Raw genomic sequence first — 20,731 nt, 5'->3', positions numbered from 1 at the left:
AATGATTGTCTTGCATGTTATTTTTAAAAATAAGGTTGACTTCAATTACTTTTTATAGGAAACCTAACATCTCCAGTGCATGTAGAGGCCCACATTAAGTATTTTGATTATCTATAGCCAGTTCTCATTTTTCTGTCACTGAAAACCTCTCTGTTTTTTTCCAAAAACTAAATGTATTTATATTTGTGTGCATTGTAAACAGTGGAGGATCTCCATCATTACCCAAATTAACAGGGGAATTCCTAACATGGCCTTTGGAATTCCATCCTGGTCAGAGGACTCAATCAAATCTTCTCTTCACACCCTCATCCCCACCAAAGTATACAACATATCTCCTTCTTTTCTGTTTAGTGACACAAGTATCCAGGTCTATTTGTTGTATTCAGGAAATACAAGGAGGACGGCCACACCAAGGACAGCTAGGCACAGCATCCCTTCTATTCTATTCCCTGGTCATTGGAGTAGAAAATGCTTATGGGGGCGCCTGGGTGGCGCAGTCGGTTAAGCGTCCGACTTCAGCCAGGTCACGATCTCGCGGTCCGTGAGTTCGAGCCCCGCGTCGGGCTCTGGGCTGATGGCTCAGAGCCTGGAGCCTGTTTCCGATTCTGTGTCTCCCTCTCTCTCTGCCCCTCCCCTGTTCATGCTCTGTCTCTGTCTGTCCCAAAAATAAATAAAAAACGTTGAAAAAAAAAAAATTAAAAAAAAAAAAAAAAAAAAAAAAAAAAAAAAGAAAAGAAAATGCTTATGTTCCCTCTTACTTTGAGGAATCACATCTATTTACTCTTCTCTCAGGTCTAATTCACTTCTTTCTCCCTTGCCCTAGACCTAGTGTAGCAGGATTCTCACACAGAGAGTCATGACATTGAGGCTTTTCTTCTAGGAAGCAACTTAATTCATGCAGCACTGCTCAGTTGGGTTTGTACCCGAAAAACAGAGCCTGGAATGTCATGTGACATAGTTTTTTAAACACATTTTCTATTTCTTTGTTTCCCATATACGGTAACACACAAACATGCCATCTGATTAAGTGTCTCTTGTTACAAGGTTGTGAGGGATGTTGTCAAGTACATGTATAGCCAAGTTGCCTTGAGGTTTTTATTTTGTTTTGTTTTTTCTCTCCTTAGGGAGGGAACCCTACCACACTAGGTTTATATTCTCTTGAAAAAAAAGTAGATCTATGGACATGTATCCACATTTGTCTCTAGTCCACTAAATTTTGCACTTGTTTTGGTAGTATTTATGCTTTTGTGTGGGCTTGAAAAGGGGAAAACAATGTTTATATTGCCAATGAATAGCAAAATGGAAAAGAAATACATATGTATGTGTATTAACAGACAGACCCAAAATAAAATAAAAAATGGTACTGAAAATTGGTTCTGGGACTCTGGATCCTTTGAGCCATGGAAAATATAGAGAGGGCAGAGATGGTAGGGATAAAAAGATCAGTTAAAAAGATTTTTTTTTTATAGATCTCTGCTTTGAGTCTCTATTTCACCTCTCTCCAGGGATAGGGTGAAACATATTCCCTTTAACTGCCAGCCTAGTGGGACTTCAAGGGACCCACCAGAGGCTCTGAAATGTGTTCCTGCATCTGGGAGACAGAGAAGTCTGATGTCTGGCTCATGCCAGAAAAAGAGGCTCCATCAGGAACACCAGCGTGGCTTAGTCGGTTCAGCATCCGACTCTTGATTTCAGGTCACATCATGATCTCATAGTTCCTGGGTTTGAGCCCCGCGTTGGGCTCTGCTCTGACAGAGCAGAGCCTGCTTGGGATTCTGTCTCTTCTCTCTCTGCCCTTCCCCCTCTCTCCTGGTCTTTCAAAATAAATAAATATTTTAAAAATTAAAGAAAAAAGAGAGACTTCAACATAGATTGGTGCTGATAACATATAAGGCTATGCTCCAGGTCTTATCTTCTCCTAGGATGGATGGCTAGCACTAGGTATGTCTACCTATTTCTAACTGTCTATTCTTACTCTATAGGTTAGAGTATAACTTGAAACAGAATAAGTAAGTGCCATTTTTCTTCCTTTCAAATATCAAAACAATAATCTCAGACTCTTCTCAAGAATGATTTTGGATATAATTTACAACTCCCTCTCCCTGACCACAGAATCTGAAAACTACAAATAACATGTATTGAAAACTTTTCCCCAAATACTGTTTATTATGTTTTTTAAAAGGAATTAGAGGAGGGTGTCTAAGATGGCAGCATAGAAAGATCCTGAACTTGCCTCCTCCCACAGACACACCAAATCTACAACTATAAATGGATCAATTCCCTCTGAAAAAGATCTCAAAACTAGATGAACTGCTCTGTACAACAAAGAACAAAGGAACACATTGAGAGAGGTAGGCGAGGCAAACACACAGTCTTATTTAAAAACAAAAAACAAAAAACAAAAAACAAAAAACAAAAAAAAACCCACCTACCCCTAATAGAGGGACACACAATAAAAAGGGATCTCACCTGAGAGGAACTTCTCTCAGAGGAGCAAGGGGTTGGTGCCCCACACTGGGGACCCCTACTCCTAGGATCTGCACCAGAGAGACAGCCCCAGGATATCTGGCTTAGAAAACCAATAGGGCTGATATCTGGAAGTCCCAAAGTGCTAAAGGAAACAGAATTCCCCCTCGTGGATGACTCACATTCAGCCTTGCTCATCCTGAGATGCAGTGAAAAAAATAGCAGCTTGAAAAGCACTTAGACTATATGAGAAGGAGATTCACTTCCTGATTTGAGGGCATCAGCTAAAGGGGCTGCTGAATCAGTTGAGACAGTCCCAGAAGGGGGAAACTCTGGTGGGTGCCATTGCTACATTCTCCACACAGCCTGCTAGCACAGATGGGTGAACTTGGATAGAGCACCCTCCTGCCACTTTGCTGGGATAGGTGAGACAAGCAATCATAATATTTGCTGAGGCCAGAGAGTGTGGGTGGTTGCATCACTCCCCTATTCCTAACTAGGGCAGATCAGAGAGTTCTTCTGCTCCCCAGCTAAAGTCTGCAGGTGCAGCCAATTGCAACATTCTCCCTCCCCCTGGCTGGGGCTGGCCAATATGAGAGCTCAGAGCATTCTCTTGCTCTCAGCCTAAAGCTGGTGCATGTAGAATCAAGGCACTTCCCTGCTGCACTGCTGAATCCCACAGAAGGGTGCACTCAAGACATTATTCCCCTGCCTTTCAGAAGCCAGCAAGCCTGCCCACCCCCATCCCCCACTCTCCAGCTGCCTTGCAAAAGCCAGCAGGCACATGCAATCCACACAAGGGATATTCCTTGATTGCCTGGCCCTGGTGGCCAAGGGGGCTGGCATTCCAGAGCTCCATGGGACTGTAACAATTGGAAAGACAGTTCTTGGCAGGCCACCACACCCAGGGCACTGCACAGACAGCAGTCTGAAACACAAGTCCAGTCTTCCTGTAAAAAAAAGGCCCATTTATTTAGCCTGGAGCTTCAGTATGAGGGATAAGCCTCAGGATTTCCACACATCTAGATACTAAGGAGGCACTCACTCCCAGGGAACATAAACAGTGAAAAGCCATCTTTGCATACCCATTGACCTCATTACAGCTCAAGGAGACTTCCCAGAAATAGCCTATACACAACTCACACAGAGGACACCTCCATATCTAGTTTGCAGACCAGTAGAGATTACAATTGTAGCCATACAGAATCGTATATGTGTGCATACTTTAAAAGCTGCTGCTTAAGGGTCTGGCTTCCAATCAGCAATGAAAATAGGTGCTAAATGAGATTCCTTCCTTTGGATCACTAACAAATCTTGGCACACCCTCAACAATGGGGACATATCAGGAATAAATCAGGTGGTTCAGACAAACACAAAGGTTCCAAAGACAACCAAGAGCTAGGGCAAGGTTAAAGAAGGATCATCACCTGCACCAGGCCACTCTTTCAAGACTGAGAGAGGTAGCTCTTTCACCTAATACATAGAAACAAACACAGAGAATCAAATAAAATAAGGAAGCAGAGAAATATGTTCCAAATGAAAGAATAAGACAAATTCTCAGAAAAGGACCTTAATGATATGGAGATAAGTACTCTACCTGATAAAGAATTCAAAGTAATAGTCATAAATATGGTTACTAAACTCAGGAAAAGAATGGATGAACACAAGAGAACATTAACAAAGAGATAGCAAACAGAAGTACTAAACAGAAGTCACAAAGCTGAAGAATACCAACACTGAACTGAAAAATACACTATAGAGAATCAACAGACTGGATGAAGTAAAAAAAAAAAAAATGGATCAGGGGGCTGTAAGATAAAGTACTGGAATTCACCCAGACAAAGAAGAAAACAAAAAGAATTTTTTTAAGATAATTTAAGGGATATCTAGGCTATCAAGAGGAATAACATTCACATTATTGGGGTCCCAGAAGGAGAAGAGAGAGAGAAGAGGGGCAGAAAATTTATTTGAAGAAATAATGGCTGAAAACTTCCCCAACCTAGGAGGAAAAAAAGCAAATATCCAAGTCCAGGAATCCCAAAGAGTTTTAGATAATATGAACCCAAAGGGAGCTACATCAAGACATTATAATTAAAATATCAAAAGTTATGCTAATCTGGTTTGTTTCTTAAATTCCACATATGAGTGAAATCATATGTTATTTATCTTTCACTGATGGACTTATTTTGCTTAGCATAATACTCTCCAACTCTATCCACATTGTAAAAATGTTTCATTCTTTTTTATTGTTGAGTAATATTCCATGTCTTCTTCACGCAGTCATCAGTTGATGGACATTTGGGCTTTTTCCATAATTTAGCTATTGTTGGTAATATTGTTATAAACATTGAGGTTCATGTATCTCTTCGAATCAGGACATTTGTATCCTTTTGCTAAATACCTAGTAGTGCAATTGCTGGATCATAGGTGAACCCAGGGGAAGGGGGGGGGGCAAAGGGGGGAGGAGAGGCAATCCAGGAAACACATTCTTAACTATAGAGAACAAATTGAGGGTTACTGGATGGTAGATGGGCAGGGGGTTAGCTTAAACAGGTGATGGGTTTTAGGAAGGACATTTGTTATGATGATCACTGGGTGTTGATGAGTCACTAAATTCTACCCCTAGAACTAATATTATACTGTATGTCAACTTATTGGAATTTAAATGACAATTTGGGGGAAAAAAAGAAAAAAAAACATGTCAAAAGTTAAAAAAAAAAAAGGTAAACAGAGAATCTGTTTTTTATTTTGTATTTTATAATTTTTTTTTAAGAGAGGGAGAGAGTGTGCATGGGGGAGGAGGGACAGAAGGAGAAAGAGAGAGAATCATAAGCAGGCTCCACACCCAGCATGGAGCCTGACATGGGGCTTGACACAGGATTCAATTTCAGGAACCATGAGATCATGACCTGAGTCAAAATCTAGTGTCAGATGCTTAACCAACTGAGCCACTCAGGCATCCTGCAAGAGAGAATCTTAAAAGCAACAAAAGAAAACCAAATTGTTATGTACAAGGGAAACCCAAAAAGGCTATTACAATATTTCTCAGTAGAAACTTGGCAAGCCAGAAAAGAGTGGCATGTCATATTCAAAGTGCTAAAAAGAAAAAATTTCCAATCAAGAATACTCTACATGGTAAGGAGACCATTCAGGTTTGAAGGAGAGATAGAGTTACCAGATAAGCAAAAGCTAAAGGTATTCACCACTACTAAACTGGCCATACAATAAATATTACAGGGACCTCTTTAACCTGAAAAGAAATGGCATTATTAGTAACAAGAAAATACACAAAGGTAAAAATCTCACTGGAAAAGGTAAATATTTGGTAAAAGCGTGGATTAATCCCTTATAAAGCTACTAAGAACACTAAAAGTCAAAAGTAGTAAAAATTAACTAAAAATATAGTAATTAGCTAATGGATACATAAAATAGAAAAATGTGAAAAGTGACATCAAAAACATAGAATATGGTGGGTGGAGTAAAAATGTAGAGTTTAGGAAAGTGTTCAAATTTAAGTTGTTATCAATTTAAAATATACTGCTATATTCACAGGATGATACATGTGAACTGCATGATAAGCACAGGGCAAAAAATGATGGTAAATACAGAAAAGAAAAAAAACAATCTAAACATAATACTAAAGAAAGTCACCAAATCAGAAAGGAAGAGAGAAAAGAAAAGAAAAAAAAAAGGAATAAAGAGGAACTACAAAAGCAGCCAGAAAACAATTAACAACATGGCAGTAAATACACACCTATCAATCATTACTTTAAATATAAATGTGCTAAATTCTCTCATCAAAAGACATAGAGTGGCTAAATAGATTAAAAACCAAAACCAAAACCAAACACACAAACAAAAACCAAGACACACATATAAACTGACTATAAGAGACTCATTTTATAAGTAAAGACACACATACACACTGAAGGTGAAGGGATGGAAAAACATATTCCATGCAAATTAAAATGAAAAGAAACCTGGTATATTTATATTCAGACAAAATAGACTTTAAAACAAGGAATGAAATAAAAGACAAAGGGAGCACTACATAATGATAACATAGGAACATCAAAATTTATAAAGTAAATATTAACAGATCTAAAGGGACAAATTAACAGCAGTACAATAGTTGGAGATTTTAACACCCCACTTACATCAACAGATAGATCATCCAGATAGAAAATCAACTTAAGCAACATATTAGACCAAATAGACTTATAGATATATACAGAATATTTTATACAAAAGCAGCAAAATAAACATGCTTCTCAAGGAGCATATGGAACATCGTCCAAGACAGATCACATGTTCTACCACAAAAGAAATTTCAGTAAGTTCAAGAAAACTGAAATCATAACAAACATCTTTTCCAACCATAATAATCTAAAACTGAAAATCAATTCTAAGTATAAAACTGTAAAAACTACAAATATGTGGAGATTAAAAAATATGTTACTGAAAACTACTGGGTTATAAAGGAAGCTAAAAAAAAAAACCTAGAGACAAATGAAAACAGAAATATGGCCTACCAAAATCTATGGGATACAGCAAAAGCAATTATAAGAGGGAAGCTCACAGTAATACAGGCCTACCTCAAGAAACAAGAGAAATCTTAAATAAACTTTACACATAAATAATTAGAAAAAGAACAAACAAAACACAAGGTTAGAAGGAAAAATTAGAAAGGTGAAAGCAAAACTAAATGAAATAGAGAGTAGAATAACAGTAGAAAATATCAATTAAACTAAGAGTTGGTTCTTTGAAAGACAAACAAAACTGACAAACCTTCAGCCAGACCCACCAAAAAAAGAGAGAGAGAGAGAGAGCTCAAATAAATAAAATTAGAAATGAAAGATAACAGTTATAACTGATACCATATTAATATAAAGGATCAAATAAGACTACTATGAAAAATTATATTGCCAGTGAACTGAACCACTAGAAAAAAGTGGATACATTCATAGAAATTTAAAATACTCTAAGACTGAATCGTGAAGGGAAAAAAACCATGATTACAAGAATTACTAACAAGGAGATTGAGTCAATAATCAAAACCCTCCCAACAAACAAAAGTCCAGGACCAGACACCTTCATTGGTGTTCTGCCAAATATTCAAAGAAGACTTAATACCGATCCTTATCAAACTCTTCAAAAACGCTCAAGAAAAAAAAGCTTCCAAACTTACTTTATAAAGCCAACTTGGCCTTGATACTGAAACCAGACAAGGACATCACAAAAAAAGAAAATTATAGGCCAAAATCCCTGCTGAACATAGATGCAGAAATTCACAACAAAATGTTAGCAAAAAGAATTTAAAAATACATTTTAAAATAATACCATAATGAAGTAGGATTTATTCTGGGGATGCAAGGATGGTTCAACATGTCTAAATGAATCAACATGACATACTACATTTTAAAAAGACCAAAGCAACAAAGACTAGAAAGTACCAGAGAATATCACCAGAAACACCAACTCTATAGGTAACACAATGGCACTAAATTCGTATCTTACAAAAATCACTCTGAATGGAAATGGACTAAAAGCTCCAATCAAAAGACAAAAGGTATCAGAATGGTTTAAAAAAAAGATCCATCTATATGCTGACTACAAGAGACTCACTTTAGACCTAAAGACACATTCAGATTGAAAGTGAAGGGATGGAGGGGTGCCTGGGTGGTTCAGTCGGATGAGCATCTGACTTCGGCTCAGGTCATGATCTCACGGGTCTGTGAGTTTGAGCCCCGTGTCGGGCTCTGTGCTGACAGCTCAGAGCTTGGAGCCTGTTTCAGATTCTGTGTCTTCCTCTTTCTCTCTCCTCCCCCGCTCATGCTCTGTCTCTCTCTTCTCAAAAATAAATAAACGTTAAAAAAAAATTTTTTTAAAGAAAGTGAGGGGATGGAGAACCATCTATCATGTTAATGGATGTCAAAAGAAAGCTAGATATAAGATATAAGATAGCCATACTTATATCAGACAAACTAGATTTTAAAACAAAGATTATAATAAGAGATAAAGAAGGACATTATATCATAGTTCAGGGGTCTATCTGTCAAGAAGATCTAACAGTTGTAAATATTTATGCTCCCAACTTGTGAGAACCCAAATATATAAATCAATTAATAACAAACATAAACTCACTGATAATAATACAATAATAGTAGAGGACTTTAACATCCCACTTAGGGCAACAGACAGATCATCTAAGCAGAAAATCAACAGGGAAACAAAAACAAAGGATATGGCTTTGAATGACACACTGGACTGGGTGGAGTTAACACATATATTCAGAACATTTCATCCTAAAGCAGCAGAATACACATTATTCTCAAGTGCACATGGAACATTCTCCAGAACAGATCACATACTGAGTCACAAATCAGCCCTCAACAAAGTACAAAAAGATCAAGAACATACTACATATTTTCTAACCACAACCCTATGAAACTTGAAGTCAGCCACAAGAAAAATTTGGAAAGCCCTGAAATACGTGGATGTTAAAGAACATCCTACTAAATAATGAATGGGTTAACCAGGAAATTAAAGAAGAAATAAAAGAAAATAATGAAGCCAATCAAAATGAAAACACAACAGTCCAAACACTTTGGGATGAAGCAAAGGCAACCCTAAGAGGGAAGTATATTGCAATTCAGACCTATCTCAAGAATCAAGAAAGGTCCCAAACATGCAATCTAATCTTGCCCCTAAAAATGAAAGATAAAAATGATACGGTCATCTCAATAAATGTAGAAAAATCATTTGACAAAATTCAACATTCAATTATGATAAAAACTCTCAACAAAGTGGTTATAAAAAGAACATAGCTCAACCTAATAAAAGCCACATATAACAAACCCACAGAAAATCATACTCAGCAGAGAAAACCTTCAAGCTTTTTCTCTAAGAGAAAACCTTCAAGCTTTTTCTCTAAGATTAGGAACAAGGCAAGGATGCCCACTATTCCCAGTTTTATTCAACATAGTATTGGAAGTCCTAGCCACAGCCATTAGGTAAGAAAAAGAAATAAAAGACATACAAATCAAAAAGAAAGTAAAACTGTCACTACTTGCAAATGATGTGATAAAACCCTCAATACTACACACACACACACACACACACACACACACACACACACACACACACACAATCTGTTAGAATAAGTGAATTCAGTAAAGTTACAGGATATAAAATTAATACACAGAAATCTGTGGCATTTCTATACATTAATAATTGACTATCAGAAAGATAAATCAAGAAAACAATCTCATGTACATTCACATCAAAAAGATTAATATGGGAATGCAAGCTGGTGCAGCCACTCTGGAAAACAGTATGGAGGTTCCTCAAAAAACTAAATATAGAACTACCCTACGACCCAGCAATTGCACTACTAGGCACTCATCCAAGGGATACAGGTGTGCTGTTTTGAAGGGACACATGCACCCCCATGTTTATAGCAGCACTATCAACAATGGCCAAAGTGTGGAAAGAGCCCAAATGTCCATCAATAGATGAATGGATAAAGAAGATGTGGTGTATATATATACAATGGAGTATTACTTGGCAATCAAAAAGAATGAAATCTTGCCATTTGCAACTACATGGATGGAGTTGGGAGGTATTATGCTAAGTGAAATTAGTCAGAGAAAGACAAAAATCGTATGACTTAACTCATATGAGGACTTTAAGAGACAAAACAGATGACCATAAGGGAAGGGAAACAAAAATAATATAAAAACAGGGAGGGGGACAAAACAGAAGAGACCCATAAATATGGTGAACAAACTGAGGGTTACAGGAGGGGTTGTGGGAGGGGGATGGGCTAAATGGGTAAGGGGCACTAAGGAATCTACTCCTGAAATCATTGTTGCACCATATGCTAACTAATCTGGATGTAAATTAAAAAAAAAAGTATATACATTGGACGCATGAAAAAAAAATTCCCATCTCAGGAAAGCACTCAATGATTCATTCAAGTTAACAGACATTTTATTAAACTTTATGAATTTGCATTTTAACATAGGACAACATCTAATTTTGCTGACACCAATAAATAAAATTCAAATTAGGCAAAATTGGAGTAGATAAATTTGGAGGAAATTTAAACTTACCATTGAGCTCAAAATCACCCAATAAATGACTACTTAATCTAAAAAAAAGAGTAAAATAACTAGGAATTAATTTAACCAAAAACATGAAAAACCTGTACATTGAAAACTATGAGATGTTGATGAATGAAACTGAAGAAGACAAAAATAGAAAGATAGTCCATGCTGATGGAATGGAAAAACATACATTGTCTACACTATTCAAAGCAATTTACAGATTCAATGCAATGTATATCAAACTTCCAATGACATTTTTCACAGAACTAAAACAAATAATTCTAAAATTTGTATGGAACCACATAAGACCCTGGAAAGGCAAAACAATCTTGAGAAAGAGGAATGAACCTGGAGGCAACACACTCCCTGGTTTCAAACTATACTACAAAGCTATTGTATGTTATTAATACAAAAACAGACACATGGATAAATGGAACAGAACAAAGAGCCCAGAAATAAACCCATGAATACATGGTCAATTAATTTATAGCAAAGGAGGCAAGAACATACAGTGGCAAAACAACAGTCTTTTCATTAAAAGGTGTTGGGAAAAATATACAGCTATCTGCAAAAGAATGAAACTGGACCACTATCTTACATCCTACACAAAGATTATCTCAAAATGTATTAAAAACATTAGTGTAAGACCTGAAACATGAAACCCATAAAAGAAAACATAGACGGTAAGCTTCTTGACATTGGTCTTGGCAAAAATAAACAAATGAGACTGCATCAAATTAAGAAGCTTCTGCACAGCAAAGGAAGCCATCAACAAAACAAAAAGGCAACCTACTTAATGGACAAAGTATTTGCAAGGTAAGGAATTAATATCCAAAATATACAAAGAACTCATATGCCTCAATAGCAAAAAGACAAGCAAGCTGATTAAAAAATGGGTAGAGTATCTAAATAGACATTTTCCAACAAAGACATACACATGACCAACAGGCACATGAAAAGGTGCTCAATCTCAGAAATTATTAGGCATATGCAAATTGGAATGACAATGAGATATCACTGTATGCCTGTCAGAATGGCTATTATCAAAAGACAAGAAAAAAACAAATGTTGGTGAGGATGTGGAGAAAAGAGAACCCTCATGCACTGTTGATGAGAACATAAGTTGGTGAAGTCACTATGGAAAATTTTATAGAAGTTCCTCAAAAAATTTAAAAAAGAAGTACCATGTGATCCAGCAATTCCACTACTGGTTATCAAACTGAAGAAAACAAAATACAAATTGGAAAAGATATATGCAACCCAAGTTCATTGCAGCATTATTTACAATAGCCAAGATATGGAAAGAAACTAAGCATGAATGCATGGATAAAATGAATGGATTAAAAAGAAGTGAGATATATATTATATGTCACTGCTATGACATGAATGAACCTTGACAGTATCATGCTAAGTGAAATAAGTCAGACAGAGGAAGACAAGTATCTCATGATTTCACTTATATGTAGAAACTCAAAATCAAAACAAAGAAAACAAAAATGCGGACTCATAGAGACAGAGAACAGATTGGTGATTGCCAGAGGGGAGGGAGGTTGAGGGCAAGAAGTGGGCAAGAAATTTTATAACTTCCAGTTATAAAATATGTAATTACATGGAGATACAATGTACAGCATGGGGAATATAGCCAATGTTTTATTAATACTTCATAAGGTAACAGATGGCAACCAGACTTACCGTGGTAGCCATTTCATAATGTATACAAATGTCAAATAATGATGTTGTACATTTGAAACTAATATAATACTGCATGTCAATTGTACCTCAATAAACTAATTAATTAAAGTTTATATTTCAATGCATTTAAAATATATGAGATTAATTTGCATAAAAATATTAACTTTAATCTGCAGATTGATTTTGCAAGTATTGGTTACTTTTCACTAGGCAATTTCCTAACTTCCTGGTATTTGACGACCATGGTTCTCCCCTTTATCCTTGGATAAATTGTGAAAAGACCAATTATTAAACTTCAAGATTTCATTGCATTGTCTCCTGATTACATGGAGTCTATTTGGGTAAGTATATAAGTCATATATATATATATATATATATATATATATATACACACACACATATATATGTATATATATGTAATATATATGCATACGTGTATGTATGTGTGTGTATATATATATGTGTATATATATATATATATATATATATATACACATATATATATATGTCTTTGAGTCACAATTGGATTTCTAGAATGGTAACTATACGTATCATTTTAAATTTTTTCTATTAATAAAAGATAAATATGCAATTTAAGTTTCTTCCTAGCTCCTTAGTCATTCAGTAAGAATAAGCATACATCTTAACTCTCTATTCTGCTAATGGATAGATAAGGGCCTAATTAGTCAGCAATGATTTGAAAACAGGAGCAGAATAGAAGAAGAAACCTACACACTTCTGAAGAACTGGGGATAAAGTAAATGCATTCTTAAAAATGATGGTGAGTGAAGGAAGGTGTCAGTTGAGTCTTTATGATGGGTGTGGGTGGCTCAAAAATAAAGGAGAGAAATGAAGAACAAAATGTCACAGCAGGAAAAATTTCTATCACTTATCTGGCAGCTCCCCTCACCAACGCACACACACTCTCATATACACATACACACACTCATATACATAAACTCTGTATGAGTATTAACAGTCACAATACAGCTGCCCAAGGCCCCTTTTGGATGTTTTCCTCCTATGTATAATTTACACATAATATAATGCATGGATCTTAAGTTTACAACTTGATGAGTTTTGACAAATGTATACATCTATGGAACCACCAACTCAATGAAGATATAGAACATTTCTCATTTCAGAAAGTTCTTTATTCCCGATATTCGATCAAGCATTTTTCTGGATATTTCTGTGAGGGTGCTTGGGGGTAAAATTTACATTTAAATTAGTGAGCTTTGAGTAAAGCAGATTGTCCTCCATAATGTGACTGGGCCTCATTCAATTAGCTGAAGTGGAAGTTGAATCAGCTTGTTCTATCACTGAATAGAACAAAGGACTGGCCTCCCTCAAGGGAGAGGGAACTCTCCAGCAGGCTGCCTTTGGAGCAAAATCAGCAGTCTGGACTTCATCTGCAAATCAGCACTTCCTGGTTCTCCAGAAGACTGCCGTTAGACTCCAAATGCAACTCTTTCCTGAGACTCAGGCTTGCTGGCCTCCTCCATTAGATTTTGGACTTACTAAGCCTCAAAATTACATGAGCCAATTCCAATAAACAAACAAATGCATGTAAACATAAAATATATATTCATCCTATTGGAGAGAGAAAGTTGTATTTCCATCCTATTGTTTCTGTTCCTATGGAAAATCCAGTACATCCCTTTCATGCAATCACCGATTTCACTTATAGCCAAACAACTTTCTTACTTGCAATTTTCCTCTGAATTAACAGCCCCTCTCCAGACATTTACCCAAACACAATCTTCTCATAGCAATACTAAAGTATGGAAGCTAGCATAATATTTAAATACATTATTTTTGCGTTTTTAAAAGTCAGGTTCATTATAGTATAATTTCCCTATAGAAAAATTTACTGTTTTCAGATGGATCTTAATAAATACATGCATATAGTTGTATAACCACTACAACAAACAAGATACAGAATATTACCATCATGCCCAAAAGTTTCTAATGCGGCTTAATAGTCAATTCTCTCTTCGTATCCCCAGGTCCCAACAACCACTAATGATTCCTAACCCTATAGTTTCCTTTTTCCAGAATGTCATATAAATGGAATTACACCATACAGTAGCCTTTTGTGTATGTTTTTTTTTTTTCACTTAGCATAATGCTTTGAAGATTCAGCCATGTTGACCTGTGTAAGTAATTCCTTTTATTGCTGAATTCCACTGTATGGATGTACCACAATTTGATGATCCATTCATTCATTAGTTTACAAGCCTTTGGACTATTTCCAGGTTTTAGTGATTATAATAACACTGCTGTCTGCATTCTCAAAAAATGTATCATACAGATACATTTTTTATTTCTCATTTAAATACCTAGATAGAGAATTTCTAGGGCAAATGGTAAATGTGTGATTAACTTTATCAGAAACCACCAAACTATTCTGCAAAGTGGCTGTACCATTTTACATTCCCAGCTGCAATACACAAGTGTTCCAGTTGCTCTGTATCCTTGTTAGGACTTTGTAGTGTTAGGTTTCTAAGAGCCATTCTAATAGGTGTGTACTGCTCACTGCTCTATCTTTGTGGTTTTCATTTGTACTTCCTTAATGCCTAAAGATGTGGAGCATCTTTTCATGTGTTTCTTTGCTATCTGTAGTAGTCAGTGTCTACTGATGTCCGCCCCCCAAATAATCCAGAGATATTGATATTCACATCTCTATGTTGCACTCTTCTAAATTTAATAAGGCTGTGTAACAAGTAGTATACTCTGGAACTGATGGTGTGTAACTTCTAAGGCTACATCATGATAGCTATTGCTGCTTCCTCCTTGATGTATCTTGGCTCACTCCCTTTGAGGTAAGCCAGCTGCCAGGTAATGAGGGAATTCAAAAATACCTAGGGAGAGATCCACATGGTGAAGAATTCAGGTCTCCTGATAACAGCCAATATCAACTTGTCAGCCATGTGACTCAACCATATTGAAAGCAGATCTTCTAGCCCTTAGGTAAGGCTTCAGATGACACTCAAACAAACAACCCTAGCTAAGCTGCTTCTTATTTTCTGACCTACAAACACTGTAATAAATGTAATAAATGTTTATTATTTTAAGACAGCAAGTTGTTTAGTAAATTGTTAAGCAGTAATAATTAACACACGATTCATATGTTTTCTTTGGTAAAATGTCTGTCCAAACCTTTAGTCTATTTTTAAAAATGGGTTGTCTTCTTGTTACTGAGTTAAAAGTTCTTCATATACTTTGGCATAAATTGTTTATAAGGTGTTATTCAAGTATTTTCTTCCAGAGTTTGGCTTATTTTTTTTAATTTTCTTAATAGAATCTTTCAAGAGAATAGATTTTATATTTTGATAAGTTAAATTTGAGTGTGTATGAGACAGAGAGAGACAGAGAGGGAGAGATTCATGCTTTTGGAGAGATTCATATCTAAGAAATCTCGACCTAATGAAAAGTCAAAGGATTTTTTTCCCATTTTTCCTTCCAGAAGTTTTATAAATTTAGGTTTTACTTTTAGATATATAATTCATTTTCGATTTAAAAATATGACGAGTTCATTTTTTGAAAGCCTAATTGTTTCAGCACCATTTCTTAAAAAGACCATTCTTTCTCTATAAATAAGCTTGGCACTTTGTAAAACAAATCATTTGATTAGGACTCTATTGAATATATAAATCAATTTAGAGAGAGAATTGACATTTTAATAGTTTTGATTCCTCTGGTGCATGAACAAGATATATTCTCTCCATTTATTGAAATGTTCTTTGATTTCTCTCATTAACAATTCATAACTTTCAACATAAAAATCTTACACATATTTTGTTAGATTTATTCTTATGCATTTTATATTTTGATCCAATATTTATGGCAGTGTTTATTAATTTCAAATTAATTTTCCATTGTCCGTATAGACAAATGTAGTTGATTTTTATGTATTGACCTTTTATCTTGTGACCTTACTTAAACTCACTTATAAATTTTAGTATCTTGGGGTGCCTGGGTGACTCAGTAGGTCAAGTGACTGACTTCAGCTCAGGTTATGATCTTGCTGTTTGTGGGTTCAAGCCCCACATCAGGCTCTGTGCTGACAGCTCAGAGCCTAGAGCCTGCTTTGGATTCTGTGTCTCTCTCCCTCTCTCAAAAATAAATAAACATAAAAAAAATTTTTTTAAATAAGTTTTAGTGGCTTTTGTTGTAGATTTTTAGGGATTTTCTATTTAGACAATTATGTCACCTATAAATCAAGATAATATTATTTCTTCTTTTGTAATCTGTAGGTCATTTATTTATTTTTTTAATTAAAAATTTTTTCAATGTTTATTTATTTTGAGACAGACACAGAGCACGAGTGGGAGGAGGGGCAGAGAGAGAAGGAAACACAAAATCCAAAGCAGGGTCCAGGCTCTGAGCTATCAGCACAGAACCCAACTCGGGACTCCAGCCATGAGATCGTGACCTGAGCCAAAGTTGGACGCTTAACTGACTGAGTCACCCAGGCATTCCTGTATGGCATTTATTTCTTTATCTTACTCCGTTGTACCAGCTAGGACTGCCAGTACAATGTTAAATAAGAATGATGAGAGCAGACACTTTGCATTGTCTCCAATTCTTGGGTGAAGGCATTCACAGTCTTTCATCATTAAGTAAACTACTAGCTGTAGATTTTTATATTTATGCCCTTTATGAAGGTGAGGAAATCTCTTTCTGTGCCTCATTTGCTGAGAGTTCTTTAATGATGGATGTTGAACTTTTCCAAATGTTTTTACTTCATCTACTGACATGATCAATTTTTTTCTTTGTTGATATCACTTACATTTTTTTTTTCAATGCTGAACTAACCCAGCTGCTTTTAAACACCCTACACAGTATAACCTCACATATTCTACCATATTTTGCACATGGTGCAATCACAAAACCTCATCTGTGGTACCTCACTACCTTCTTAACGATGCTCATCCTCTGACCCACAATGCTCTTTTCTCTTCACCTATCTGAATCCCTGCTTTCTTTCAAGGTCAAGTTTAATTTCACCTCCTCCATAATCCTTTCTCCAGTTATCTAAATTCCCTTTCCATGGGCTAATCATTGGATGTAAGCACTCTTCCAATCCATTTTTTATCAGCAAAAGCCATGACCAGAAGAGCAAGAAACCGCTTGGGATCAGGGGATAGAGACAAGAGTCAGTGGAGGAGAGTAATGATGAGGCAAGGTGGCATAATATTTCAGTATCACAATTGGTGTTTTTCTCCTAGTATAATAATACAGGGAATTTCTTGTTCTAGTTATGGGGAGATTCCAGTAATGTTATGCTCATAGATAATCCTCCTCCCACCCTTACTGCTCTTGGAACAATTCTGGAAGACTGTAGTCCTTTATTTATGGTGGAACTGCAAAGATAAAAAGAACCTCCTGTTTCTCTGAAAATCCTTTGTAAAAATATATATAAAAGAATAAGATAAAATGTTACATTTATTCACTCACTAAATCCTCAGCAGTACCTTGTGTGAAACACTGTGTTAAGCTTTGTTGGAGATATAAAAACAAATTCTATTTGACGTATCTAAATTTAAATTACATGTAAAATACTGAATCTACTTATACTTTCTTGTACTGAAATCTCTATTTCTTTGTAATTCCCCACCTCAGACACACACTCAGCTTCCTTCTACCCAAGTAAAAAGGGCTATTTAATACACAAATACTAAAATATATGGTCATATAAATAAATATTATTAACATAAAGTTAACACTATTTTGAATAGTTTTACACAACTAGTTCCACTATCAAACAATTGTGAAATACAATATTCAATTTTTAAAAATCATTTTGAATATTTTCTCATAATCTCTGAATAGAAAACCCATTTGAAATGTAGCCAACTGGTTTTCATTAAAAATTAAAAATGAAAAGCATCATGGTTAAAGCTGGGTTTCAGAATTAAAACCGTATGGGAGCTCTGAACAGTGCAACTTTTGGCACTATCAGGATTTCTTGTGATGAAACTGGCACCTGTTTTCATGGAAGTATTTTGCCACCTATGCATTTGGACATTTTCAGTTTTGGCCTTAATAACAGTATCCAGATGATTATTAAATTACCTAGGTAAGGAATTTCAAGTTGTTAAATATTCCTTTTTAAAATGTATTTGTCTTCGTATAGCAGACATAGTACAGAGTAATTACCTGGGAAAACAGAAATCGCCAAATATTGGACTAGTATCACCCCCACTCAGATCAGAATCTTAAGAGACAAGAGTAAAACTTTGGTGATTTCCATGCTCCAAGATGAAAAACAAAGAAGACAGTCTTATACTGTAAATGACAGTGGGGATTTTTCTCCCTTATATTAGAACTCAGCTAATTAAAATTCAGCTGGAATTTACAGTACTCAATGGTCAAAATCAAATGTATGCCTTGAACTACAAACACAAGTTGAATGCAATAGGAATTACAGAGTAAAATACTGGATGAATCCCAGTTTTATGTTATCCACAGTCAAATTCTGTGCGCAAGTCTTAACTCTACCTTGAATAATTCAGGAGCCATCTGCCTGAAAATGTCTGTGTATCCCCCTTTCTTCTATCCTTTGATATTCTGATTTTTGATATGCTTTTCTAGTTAAGCCTTGTCAGCCTAAAGTAAACAATTTATTAGTTTTAGTAAAGATGTGATGGTAGAAGAATAAACAGCATAAAACAGTTTAAAAAGGAATGTTTTCAATGTATAAAGCTATATAAAGAGTATTCTTCAGTGCCTTTTTATAATCATCCATGAAAAAGTACAGTAGTGCCCCCTCCTTACCCACAGGTCACCAAGCCCTCCAGTGGATGCCTGTAACAGGAGATAGTACTGAACCCTGTACATACACTGTTTTCCCTATACATACATACATACATACATACATACATACATACATAAAATAAGTTTAATTTGAAAATTCTAGCACAGTAATAGATTAACCACAATTATTAATAAAATAGAACAATATATTTTAATAAAAATTATGTGAATGTGGTCTCTGTCTCTCTCTCTCTCTCTCTCAAAATCTCTTATTGTACTGCGCTCACTCTTCTTGTGATGAGGCCAGGTAATAAAATGCCTACATGATGAGATGAAGTGAAGTGAATGATGTAAACATTGTGATGTAGCATTAGGTCCTACTGATACTCTGAGGAGAAGTCAGAAGGAGGATCATCTGCTTCTAGACTGTGGTTGACCACGGGTAACTGAAAGTATGGAAAGCAAAACCACAGATAAGGGAGGACAACTGTATAAACAGTCCAGTGTATTGGAGCTAAGAGGGAATACGGGAAATACCCAGAGGGAAGAAGAATACCTTGTTCACCTTTTGCTAGGTCCTGCAGACCATACCAACGAACTACCTCCACAGATACACAGAAATCTTCCTTCTGTATAACCCCTGATCCTTCTTTGTATCCTTCTTCACACCCTCCCCTTTGCAAGGTGTGTTTGCTGTATTATTTGAGAATATTCAGATCTCCTATAGAAGACAGGAAAAGCAAATGGAATCAGTAAAACTCATGAGAAACATTAAACATAATAAGTATAAAAGTAGCTTGTGAGACACAAGAAAAACTAATATGTTAAGCAAAGACACTAAGTTAATAACATGTGAAATACGTTAGACATAAATAAAGTAAAAAGACCACTAGTGATAAACATAGGTGGAGATGGAAAGATCAAAGGCATCAAATTCTAGTATGGCACATGAGATACCAAATCTTAATGTTCTACTAATGTCCTACAAATGTCCATAAGATTTTTAATTACCCTCCATCTCTTGGTGACACCCATTCTGGTTCATGTGTCTTCTGCCTGAGACATGCAGATTAAAATCTACAACTGTTAAGACAAGACAATGGGCAAGCTATAGTTGTGGTCAGGTATATTTGCCCCCGTGTCTTCCATAGCACAAGCATTTATTGATTTCAAGCACCTTCCATTGGCTGAGTTCCTTGTTCATTCTCAATACTATTCCTTTTAACCACACTAACAGTGGGGGGTGGGGGGGGGCTGATAACTTAGAGAGAAGGATAAGACAGAGAAGCACTGTATAACACTGAAGTCACATCATGTGGTCCTTCTAACCCCTTTACCCTTTCCCAAGTGTGTTAATGTACCCCATCTCTTTTCTCTTGCTTCTTACTCTTTGCTTTATGTTGATTCAATAAATAGTGAGCTTTGATAATTTTAGTTTAGTCTCTGAGTGTTTCTGTTCTGTGACCTTTGGGAAAGCTTCTCTGATTGTATACTTGTAGACTTCCATTATATCAAGGCAATTTTCCATGTGACACCCCATTACCAACCACCTCCAAGGTTGCTCTCAGCTTCACTGTCCTGGCTGGTAAGAATAATGACAGGTATCCAAGGATTCCAGAAGTCCCTCAATGCTTTTGAGCTCCCCAGACTTAAAACCTTTTGCTGTCATGTACACCTAAACAAGTGCCTCCCTATACTTGAGA

Source organism: Neofelis nebulosa, chromosome 4 (assembly GCF_028018385.1).
Source record: "Neofelis nebulosa isolate mNeoNeb1 chromosome 4, mNeoNeb1.pri, whole genome shotgun sequence".
NCBI lineage: Eukaryota > Metazoa > Chordata > Mammalia > Carnivora > Felidae > Neofelis > Neofelis nebulosa.
Note: the sequence above shows the minus strand (reverse complement) of the source record.